The following is a 12,444-nucleotide window of genomic DNA, read 5'->3' on the forward strand; positions in this document are numbered from 1 at the left end:
GGGATTTAATGTTCCCGGCCGCGTTGGTCGCTGCGGCTTCCGGATATCCGCTCGGTCGAATGTCGGCCGAGAGACGAAAATCCTCCGTTTTCTCGCCTTCCTCGCTGCCGGTATTCCCGATTGCTCTCCGCTTTCCTTCTTTTATTTCCCCGTTTGCCCTACTTTTTGGACCGATTCGCGTAAACGCGCCGGGATGGCAGGACGTCGACAAATGTTCTCGGAGGTATTTTGGGGACGGAAGTTGAAGCCGTCAGGATGGGATCATCTGCCGGGAGTAAATTCGAGGAAGCTTTACTTGATACGAGCGAGCTCCGAGGGTTTGATATCGATTCCTTTCCCAAGGGACTTTACCGATATCTTAAGTTTTCAATATTTTTCGAGGCAGAGGTAGAGTAACTGGAACCTCGCCAGATGAATGTTTGAATGGGGATTAATTCCTCGCTGAAGAAATTATATTCAGTTGGGTGAAATTTAAAATAGAAATGAGATTTTCAATCATACCTATCACGTAAAAAAATATTATGACTTTGTGATCTGTATTATTAAAATGCATCGTTAAAATGTTTTTACCCTGGGTTTGTTAAATAATTATTTCCTTCAAGAACGGAATCCTTGGTCTCGATGTTCACTCGTTGAAGTTTACTTCAATTTTTCATATTTAACTTTTCAGTCGTGATAGATTCTTGTTGGTATAACCGACTTTTTTCAATCACATAAAATCTAAATGGTTCATGTTTTGCATGAGCAGGCCGGGGAATATTTATTGAAGCAGACGTTTACACAGAACCTAATTGCTTCATTATCGGCTACTAACTAATATCTTTTGATGTATAATGCATTTTTAATAAACATTGTATTGGTTAAAAATTCAAATTACCTCGCACGTTTCACGACTTTTAATGTTATTCGACACTTCGTGGCTACCGAGCTTGGGTCTTTAATGATTAAAATATTAAATGCTTAAAATTATTAAAATATATTTTATTGATACGGCTATACAAATAAGGAATTAAAATACATTCGTTAACTGATCAAATATTTGAGTCACTTTATTTGCATCGGCTCGGTATTATGATTTCAGTCTTCGACCCCGGACACGATCGTTGTTGCTTCACCGACAGGTGCCGATGTCGTAGTTAATGTCAACGATAATGCCGGAGTTAAGCGCGAACGCGGTATATCGTTCGGTGCACGCGAATCTCGTGTTACTTATTTCGTGTAATTTGCAGTGACTATTCACGAGACTCAAAGTCTCTGGAGAAATAATAATCCCCAGGCAGAGGATGACTAACGAGGTCTACTTACCCGCTTGCAGAATACAGGTCTATAAGCATGAATTAATCCGCGACTTTTTCCACCAACACCTCGATGCGTCATGCCTCGATTAATTAACCTCCCATTGCGGACTTCTCTTACGATTATTTTTCGACCCGAAAGTTTGATTCATCCTGGAACAAACGAATAATCGGTAACACCTCTGGTGCATCCAAACTAAGTCAATTAACTTCATTGATACGCATTCCATTTCCTTTCGCCCGTGGAGATAGATACATCTCGCAATTGGCAGTTAATTCCCGATTCCTCCTTGACGTCATCGCGTTAAACTTTCAATTATCCCCACCTCGAATTCCCGAAACCAGCCGAAGCGACATAGAAATCCTCGAGACGAAGTCTTGAAATCCCCCGAAATGCTGCAAAGTCTCAATGGTGAAACAATATCCGATCGATCTACTCCTGGATGGCCTTTCACGCGCTACGCCCCAATTGCTCGTTGCGCAATACGCCCTCGGTTTCACGCGGCACACACCGCGCCCCTCGAGACTCTCGGACACGTAGGAACGGTTCGTTATCGGCAGACGTTAATTCCGCGACTTGTCGGCGCTAGTTTTGGCGCGGCCAAATGTCGTCATTCGTCCAGGTTGCTTTCCATGTAGGTCGGAACAGCGGGAGGTGGGAGAGGGTCGCCACGTGTCGCGAGATGAACCGGCAGACCGGAGGAGAATAGCGCCGGTTTGCAAGATGTACCGACCGAGGCTCGACGGACGCTACTTTGTCGCGCTCAGCGAGCACGCCGTTTCCCTCGACGCTTCTCGTTCCCTCTCTGTCCCTCGCCGGCGCGCCGCCTGACTCTCTCTCGCTCGCGCACCCTCCCCACTCGCCTCAGCCAGGCCCTCGTTTAATTCGAAAAGCGGCCTGGAGCGTGTCCAAAAGACGTCGGGCGCACTTGCGTGCCGCCGCGATGCCAATCCGCGATGCCAGTCCGCGATGCGAGACCGATTTGTGCACCCTGACATCGGTTAAACGCTTCGGTGACGCTGTCGGTGACTCGTCGGAGGATTCGCGCACGGAGGTAGTGGAGATAGTTTCGCAATGACCTCCTGCGGTGCAATGAATTTTCCTCGACGCCGTGAAGGCACCGGGTGGCGTTCCGAGGAATTTTCTTCTTTTTTTCTGCCCGAATTTTTTAAAAATGAAAGAATTTGCATCCTGTCCTTGTCAGCCCATTGAAGATATCGAGGGTACATGGAAGCATGAATTTTGCCGCCCACTGTACTCAACGAGTCCCGGGGAGGCCTCTTTTTATTCCTCAGTTTTTTTGCTTATTGTTCTTTTAGAGGAGTCCAATCTCTTAAACCGACGTTTCGGCAATAACTTTGACAGAATTCAACCGGTTGACTTTTTTCCCCGGTAGAGCTAGCGGATGGAGCTATTAAACCTGGGTGCTGGATCGCTGCGAGAGAGACCGCAGAGGATAAAGGAGCCTTATATATTTTTCGTTTCATGCCGGAAGACTTTTACGAGCCACGAATGCTTCGGAAACCCTCGCATCGCGAGAAACGGTGCTAGTTTTATCGGAGAATGGGGATAAATCACGTTTGGAAGGAATCGGGCTTTTGATTGATTTTTTTTTTTTCGATACCTTCACGAGCATACTTTTGTTGCGGTTTAAAAATCTTTCCTTCGGCGTTCTCGCACAATGGAGACGATCGTCGCGGATGCGTCGAAAGAGATTCAAAGATTCTCCGGAAAGGACCGTCGAAGTGGAGGGACCCTCGAGGGTTCTAGCGCCGACTGTACCTGACGAGCATCGGAGGGAGTACCTCGAGGCTCGGAAAGTATTGTCCGCGTCCGGTAAAAACCCCGAGCTCATCGCGAGGCCCTTGAAAACGTTCCTGGCGCCGAAACGCTCTCCAAGGAGCTCCGTCTGTCCACGAGGAGGCGACGTCGACGCTGGGCCGGCCCGTGACTTCCGGCGGCGACGTCGCGTCGCGGCTTTCCGTGAAGCTTTCGCGGGACAACATTTCCCCGAGCCGGCATTGCCGGCTCCACGGGCGGCACAAAATGGCTGCCGCCAGAAGCGATCGACCGTGCGTGCGTGCGAGCGAGCGAGACGTTCCCTCGTCTCTCTCTCTTTCTCTCTCGGACTCGCGCGAGGCGATGCGTCGACCGCCTCTCTTCCTTGCTCCCGCGCCAGGTAGGGCGTGAGGTGCAGCGTCCTCTCTCGCACCCGCATATCGCCTACCGACGAGGCGCGGCACTCTCCGTCTCCCTCGCGCTCGCGCAAAGCCCCGTTCCTCTCTCTCGCTCCCGCGTCGGGTGGCGCTCAAGGAGCGGCGCCCTCGCTCGCACTCGCGGAAGCCAACGGAAGAGGATCAACGCTCTCTCTTGACTCCCGTGGTACCCTACGCGAGGCACCCTCCTCTTCACTCGCGTCGAGAACCGAGCGCGACTACGCTCTCTCTCTCTCTCTCGCGCGCGCCCCTCCTCGCGCGGTACGCCGCTCTCTCTCGCTCGCGTACAAAGTATCGCGGAGTGTCTCCTTCTCGCTCGCACCTGCGCGGACCCGCATTCGATAGGTGCCTCTCTCTCCCTCCCACGCTAATCCCTCCACGTAATCCAAGATGCAGCGTTCTCGTTCGCACCCGAATGAATTAGAGCGCGAGTCGCGGCGGTCTCTTTCACGCTAGAGCAACCGTTCTTTTTGCGGCCCCCTCCCTCTTTCCGACCCTTTCCGGGTCTTCCTCTCGGTAAGAAAAATTCACTAGTGAATAAAGACCGAGACGAGAACTGACGTGGAGACAGAAAAGCACAATTACTGGCGAGAGTACGCATCGATGACGCGCGCCACGGTGTGCGCGTGGCACACGCGTTACGCCCGGCTACCGCGTACGCGCTAATTGTGCAAGGTGTACCCACCGGGTTACCCCGCCTCTTCCTATGCCCGGCCAATATTAGACCGCGTCCGACGCGTCGCGGCGCATTTTATCCCTCGACCCGTGTTCTTCCCGCGTCCCCTTTTTTATACTTTCCCCATACGAATGTCATTCGTAAATTATAACGCGCGGATAAGTCTCCGTAGGAAATCATCCACACGTATCCGAACGCGAAATCTGTCACGAGAAAATCAATAAAAATTAACAGCGAATAAGACGCGATAAAAAATTAATTATGTATCAGACATCAGAAAATTAACTATACACCGGTGCCTGTATCAGCTCGTGAATTAACATCTCCTTTTGTTCTTAAGGGTTTGAAATTCTTATATATTTTTAAAATTTATCTCGTGGAAGGATACCCTTCCGGTCTCGCGCCTCCTGCCCCCCCCCCCCCGCGACGCCGCCGTGATTACGCGATTACGACGATACGACGCCCGATAGCGCGTAGCCGCGTGCACGCGCGACGGCCAGAAAAATTAATTAGCTGCGACCTTTCCTTTTCACCGCGCTCGTGAGCGCGGTAATTACAGTACCTTGTACCCCCTTCTCCGTCTTATTGCATTCCTCCCCTCGCTGCCTTCTCCTTGTCCGTTCGCTTAGAGAGTCATGCCCAAATAAGGGGCGATTTTAAATAATAATCCGCCATTAAGTGCACGGTGCTGGCGGCAGCGTGGCTCTCTTTCTCGTGCACGCGTTTCGTCCGTATCTCTCTCTTTCTCTCTCTAGAACCATCTATGTGCACAATGCATGCGTGCACATGCGAGTTCATCCCAACGCGGGCACGCGCTTGTGCGGGGGCACGCACACTCCCCTCCGTCGTAATCGGGACCGCCGCCCGTACTCCACGCGTTACTCGACGTTATTATCTGTTATTTACCGATCAATACCCATCGAGCGCCCCCAGTCTTGCGTGCACGCCGCGCGAGCCGCGGGTAACGCTACCGGCGTGCACGCCGCGAGACCGCAGCGTGCGTGCACCGGCGTTCGGCGGTTCTCCCACGTAGTGCACGTGCACCCAGCCGCGAGTTTTGGTCACTTTTTCTGCTCGTTTTTCTTCAGTTTTTCCCTCTGTTCTTTTTTTCTCAAGTAATCTGTTTTACGTCCCGTTTTACACGTTGCAGAATACGGACGTTCTGAATCTACCTGTCTTATCGTCAGTGACAATATCGGAACGACGAACAAGCGTGTCTTTCCAGCAAGGAATTCTCATTTTGAAAGTTCGATTGGAGATGTCCGCTAGATATTTCTGAAATATTGTTAAATAATACACCGTGGCTTTTAAGTATAATTTATTGTCATAAATATTACCTCCTGCAGAAAGTGCTCTTGGGGGAGGAAATAATTTATGTACTATATGTACTCGCATGAGAAATCCTGGAAACTCGAAAGTAACCACAAAACGGGAAATAATAAAGACAATCGAAAAAAATATTTACCCTATTGATATTGGCATCTGTCCTTTCGGAAAAATGTCCTCGATTGAGAAAAAAGTGTTAAACGGTACCACTGTGAGCTGTGAACGACCTGGCGCCCATTTTATAGCCCGTAGTAGATATGTCTAACGCTACTTTTTTTCCAGGTTACAACGTCTTTCTATGAAATAAAAAGCGAGGTCTAGCGAAGGTTTGCTTTGGTTTATCCCGATTTGGCGCGTGCACCGGTTAATGGAATAAAATCACGCTTGCAAGTAGGTGGAACGCGAGGGAAACCTGCATGCCTTGGACTTGCCAACTCGTCTCAGAGTGCGAGATATTCCCGCAAGGTCCGCACTCATAAAGGTCTTGCTCGATGCCGCGTCTTTGCTCCTGGTCGCTTTGTCCTATCTCGAGTCGAGGAATAGGGAGGTATTCAGCCTTAGCGAGCGCTTCGGTTAGACCCGTTAAGTAGACGCTAAGTAAGCCGATAAATTGTCAGTTAAAGCCCCCGGCGTTATTTCGACGAACGTCGAAGGAGAAGCGTAAGATATCGTGGCCGCTCATTGCTCTTGCCAATCGCGGGGGCCGTCGTTGTCGCTGTTGCAACCTTAGCCTTTTTTAACGCGCCTTGTCGAGACGAGGCATAAATTCTTTTATTGCCTCGCCGGGATTATAGGCACTAAACGCGGCGGCGAGCTGGACTACATTCGCGATTAAGAGGACCGTAAACTTAATAAGTCTCGCCGGACAGCGTTGCAACTGTTCAATCAGTACTTTGCGCGTTTTATACTTTTGTCTACCGATGCGGGGGCAACGAGTTACGATACCACTGACTTTCCCGTTCGGTGCAATGGAATCCTCTCGGGGAAGATAAGCGTGGTTTTCTGAAACGGTCTCTCTCTTTGAACTACTAACGAGCTGACCGTCCGCTTTTTTCGCTTAATCTTCAGCTCGTTTCATTATTTTCCATGAATACGGGGGGTGTATCTATGTGACAGCGGCATCCGAAAAGTCAATCGTTCGTGAAACTTTCCTACGAACGTACCGAATCGTTTAAAACATGACATCGTGAACATGGAGGCTACGAGCAAAGTCTTGACCCTCGTGAAATATCAGCTTACATAGAAAAATTTTGAAAGTATCGATAAACGAATTTAAAATAAAATTGTAATTTTATGAGGGTCAGAATCTTTCTTATAGCCTCCGTGTTCACATTGTCAAGTTTGAAACGATTCATAAACGAGATCTCTTCGACGCCACTTTCATATCACCTTAAGAGTTCATACAATTAAAATACGCGAATAATTATAGTTGCGAGGAGTAACCTCAAATATCATCTATTTCGGGTATAAGCGGGGTACTAGCTAGAAGCCGACATTCAACGGGACTTCTGAACGGAATTACAGAAACTAAGGGAAGAAAAGAGGAACAAGGGAAGACGCTTAATAAACCTTGGCGAACTATTTCTACTCCAGATAAACAGGCCGCGGATTGCGCCCTGGGAGACCGCATTGCAGTGGTTAAGAGCCCTCGTCGCGTCGGAAAATCGCGCGAAGAAGAGCGATTTTCTTCTCGCGAACTTATTTCTCCCCTCGGCACTCGGCGCGGTTCGAGGCCCCTTCTCGAGGAATCCCCGAGTCCCGGCGGATCGGCGCGTCGGGAAGCCACTCGGGACTACTCGGGGCTACTCGAGGAAGCTGTAAAAAATAGTAGTTACCGAGTCGGGGCCGGAGATACAGGCGACGCCGCTCGGTCGGTACGGCAGGGAGCGCTCGGCATTCGAGTCAGCCAGTCACCTGCCTATTAGGGAGCCAAAGAGGCTCCGAGCGCCCGCGCGGGTGCACGCGTGCACGCATACGCTGGCTCGCGCGCACGCACGCACTCACGCGTGTCTTTCTCGCCGTGCGCTCTCTCACGGTCCGGCGCGTTTGTGTTTCACACGGCAGAGGCTTTGTAGCCAACAAGCTGTCGCGTTACTTTACATGCGCGCGCGCGGTGCCACGCGGGGCCGTGCAGGGTCGTGGCACGCATCTACAGGGTATCCCGTTTTAAAGCGACCGGAAAAATGTCTGGGGAGCGGACACAACCGTAAAGAAAATAATAATAAAAGGCGGTCGTTCTTGAAAAAAAGATATACGATTACTTTGATATTTATCAATTACTTTTCGTTGTATCTACAGTCATCGCCGTTTTTAATAGGAAATCGCGGTTTACGATTTCACAGTGGTTAGCATTGAAACCAATTCATCTGCATTAATTAAACGTGCGTTTGCATAAATTAAGTACCTTCTCCCTTCATGTATTTTAACATAAGTAGTGTAGCGAAATGTTACGATCTGGAAGCTAATCAGAAGTCGTAGAGTTGAAATTAACAAAAGTAACTGCGAGCTTAAAAGTGCCTAAAATGATCTCGGGAAGATTTTAATCCTTTCGTTGCCCCCTCCCCTTGATACCGACCACCGTTTTCCCGAAACTTCCCCACCCTTATCTCGAGTCTCGTTATGCACAGCTGAACCCTTTAAAACACGGCTCACCCTGTATACGCGCGCACGGCCATGCCGACCACGGTGGAGAGCACGAGCTCAAGGAAGCCGGTTTATTTGTGGAGGAACTCTCTTTATTTGTAGAGCGAGCCATTTGTTTAACCGGCGCGCGAGCACCAAGTGGTTTTTATCTCCCTGTCGCGATGAAAAGATTGAGTCACACGACAAAGGGGGCACGGCCGTGCCTCTTGTCGTGTCGCCGCCAAGGAAATCCGCCATTTCTTTCTCCTTTCGATTCGCCTCGGGGACGAGCCGAAAGCGACGGAACGAGACGAAAGGCGTAAATGAGCGCGCCCGGAGGAGCCCCCCCCCCCGTAAAAGGGGGGATGGTTTGCCCTCGAGATACCTACACTCTTACGCGTTTTGAAATTCGTTTCCTATTGAAGAGTCAGTGAACATTTGCCCCGTGAGTTTATCGCAAAATTGTTTTATCATCCTTCAAAGTAATTACACCGAACTGTCCGAAGCTTTAACGTATGCGTTTCCAGACTACGAGGACAATTTTTTTAACCGAGGAAACAATTGTTTGACGGAGATGAACGAGTCTATTATAAACGTAACCAAATGTGGCTTTTTTGATTTTGATATATATAATATCGTAAGATGTCGTTAGATCCTTCATTGAAGAGATTAGTTTGGAGTCCTCTTCATACCTTATCAGCAGATTTCCATTAATCGGCAGCTAATAGCTTATTTAACACCGCGTATAATTAAGGTCACTTGTTACTGCTGAAACACGTTGTAGTCGTTCGAAGATATAGCTCCTATATTAGGTGTAAACGGTAACGCAATTGGCCTCGTCAATAAGGTGTTAATAAAAGCAGCAGGAGCGCGTTCCGTCATAAATGTCTCGTACTCGTGGCGTTACTTCTTTGGAGGAGCCGTAAGAAGTCTCGCGACATATACAGCGCAACTCCGAACCTCGTATTGAACGCGATGGATAATACCGCAATGCGAGGAATTTTTAACAGGAGGACTTCTTGCTCCGGGGAAACCGGTTGAGCGGCATTAATCATTAATTACTATGAGCTTTCAGATAGAAAAAAGTTAAAATATTGAAATCTACGTGCACATGAATCAGTCATTTCAGCAACGGTCATAATTCGCAATTATCACTGGAATAATGTTCATTATCTGATGGACGTTTTTTCGGTTTAAATAACATTTTTACATCTGTACATTATTGAATGGATATTAAACTAAAATTCACTTTTTTATACGTGATAATAAGGTCTTCTTATCGATCGTATTCCAATTCGATTTCATATACTTATTTCTGTAACGTAAATGAAGGTTATATCCTCGTTTTGAGACCTCAAGGAAATGTTAATGCTTCGAATTCGAAATCTTGGCATTGGAAACGCGCCTTTAAGCCTCCTTTACGAACCGTCGACGTCCGTTAGCGGGTCAATACCGCGTTTTCTCCTTTTCTCTGTCACCTCGAATACTGTGAACGGTGACACCGCGCGACACGGCTCCCTCGTCAGCCGTTTCGCCGTTTAACGACCGTTTACGCGCGCGCGTGACTTTTTCCTGCGGCGCCTTTTTGTGGGCAAACCATTACGCGCAAGGTTGCACCTGAGAAACATAAACGCGAGAGAAAAATCTAAATAATATTTAAGAAAAAAATCTTACAATAAATAGAAAACTCCGGCAGCATCATGAACAAAACGTACCTGTTACTTTTCGGTGAGTTTCGGGTTCGATACCACGATAATTGCAAAAAGATTTATTTCGGCGTTTAAGATAGGGCTGTCTCTAAAATCGTCCTCGAACGTGCCCGGAACATATGTCAAATTTGTTTGTTTGCAGGAAAAACCTTTAATATCAAGTACTGATCAACACAAATTTATGACATGTATTATAAATTTATTACACGTATGTACTAAATTCACATGTTATGCATTTTATTTGAAAATATCTTATAAAATTAGTATACCACGTCTAAATAAAACTTCCAACAGAATTGTTATTAAATTATAATATTTTTTTTAACGGGGTACAAGAACTAATTTCCAAACAGCGAACGTCATTACGTTGGTTATAGCGTGCTCAATGAAAACTTTCTGTGCCGTTATAAATATTATATTATTAGTACTTATACAGGAGGTAAATGAATTGGAATCGCAGGTACTTGTTTATTTTCGCTGGGAAAGTGGGACACTTTTCAAAGTGCATTTCCACGGAGTAAAAATGGAGACCCGGGGCAGTTCCGAGTAAATCGCGACGCGGAAAGGGACCTTCATGCTGGAATGCATCTTTGAAATGATCCAGCCGGCTCAGCAGCGTAACGCGAAACCACGGATAATCGTCGCTCGCTCGTGTTTAGCCTTTAATGCGAGGCGAGGAGTTAGCGCTCGGACATGGCAACCCGATAATTTCATTAAATTAGCACTGCCGTAACTACGCGCGAACGGGGCGCCGGTTCTGCGAGCCCAAATTGGCCTCGTACGAGAAATCCATCGATTGTCCTCACGTACCCATTCGCGAGGACGATAATGCAATTTTCTCGCACGGCGCGCGCGGGCTCTGTCATTAAAACGAAGGAGATCGATTACACCGTAAAACGCGGCGTTCACAGTAATTCAACGCGGAGCTCGCGCGATATAAATCACCGATTAAAGTCGCGATCTGAGCCGAGAGCCGTTTATCTTGGAGAATAAAGCGGAAGGTCACTCGATTCGTTTGCACCAACTAATGGCTGTATTTATTGCGTTAGAAGTTTCTGGATGTGGTAAATCCGAAGGGTGCTGTCCTGCATCTGACCTTTCTGCAAAATAAATGATTAATATCTATTGAGGATATACCAGCAACCGTGGGAAGATTTTTACGAGGGCACGAATCGAAGAATTTTCAACCTGTCAGCCGGCTAAGGTTTCTGAGTAATTTTCTCCTTGTTCCGGGTTAATGGTTTCGTGATTCCCTCGTGGAAATTACGGAACACTTGCTCCATGGCGCGCAAAAACCGAGGGGTCACCAAGAGGGAGAGATATAGATGGCATCTGGGTAAAAGTTGAAGTACACGCGTTAATCGGCAACTGTACTGCCCCCTCTGTCCCTTTCCTCGCTGGTCGTCGACAGTACTCGGTCACGCGAATACAAAGCATGCCCCTCGAATCGATTTGGAACAATTCGACCGCGTTTCGTGAGGCATAACTCAACTCAATTACCGTGATTAGCGATTATCGTATCTGCCGCACGGTATGGGCCCGACCGGTGCCATTCAGTTACAGACGTCGAGCGTTGTACTCCCTGGATAAGAAAAATAATATTTACAGTTTCTCTCGAAGATCGCTTCAACCTCTTATCGAAAATATGAAAAGTGATCCAATGAAAAATGGCATATTTAACGGAAAGTTCTAATCGATATACCGTTGATACATATTCGGCAACTACCAACCTAGTGTTTTTTTTTTTTTTAAGATCTACTGTATGATGCTGGAAAATTTTGTGCCAATTTTTAAATTGAATGGTTGAGGATGCTTATCATTAATAGAAACTCGAGAAGTTCTGGGAAGGTCAAAAAGAGTTGAGTAAATGCAAACTGTAATTGGGGAGGCTAATCTCTGAATCTTTTGGACTTCGGGTCCTAGGGGCACTTTTGTTCACATGATTTTCAGACGAGATTTCGAAATTAATTTTTCTCCTTCCTTTCTTCATTTTACCTCTTGCCGTTTCTTTTCTATCGTTAGATTTGATCGTCCCTCGAGCTTGTCCTCGAGTCGATTGCTTACTGGTCCGCGACAACGAATCGGACGATCGCGATTCGTGCGCTCGACTGCCACCAAATGGGATTAATCAAGCCGAGGCAAGTCGCGCCGGCAACTTTTGAACGATTCACATACGATTGTAGATATCACATCCGACAACTCACGTTCTGGCGCCATGGAACCGGACTGATAGAATTTCTTAACGGATCGAAACTTTGATCGCTAATAACAAATCTCCCCATTCCATTCAACTTGAGATTGACTCTCGTGCTTCGATCAGCTGTTCTCTAAAGTGTAGCTCCTCATTTTTTATGTACCGACTGAGAAACTAATCGGAAATGAATTTTCACTTGTTGAAAGCGTGAAATGTTTGTATCCGTGTAAGCTCCCAGTGCTAAAAAATTGTTTGTTACAATTCTACTTCTTACCGACAGTTGTGGTTTAAATAATTAATATTCATAAGTAAACGGAAGTATTTATCGTGGGCAAAGAACTTAATAGCTCAACGTATTCAATGTACCTTTGACTTGAAATTACCATTAGCAAATCAACTGACCTA

The sequence above is a fragment of the Orussus abietinus genome, unplaced genomic scaffold (genome assembly GCF_000612105.2).
Source record: "Orussus abietinus isolate OABI.00-Male unplaced genomic scaffold, Oabi_2.0 scaffold74, whole genome shotgun sequence".
Taxonomy (NCBI): Eukaryota; Metazoa; Arthropoda; class Insecta; order Hymenoptera; family Orussidae; genus Orussus; species Orussus abietinus.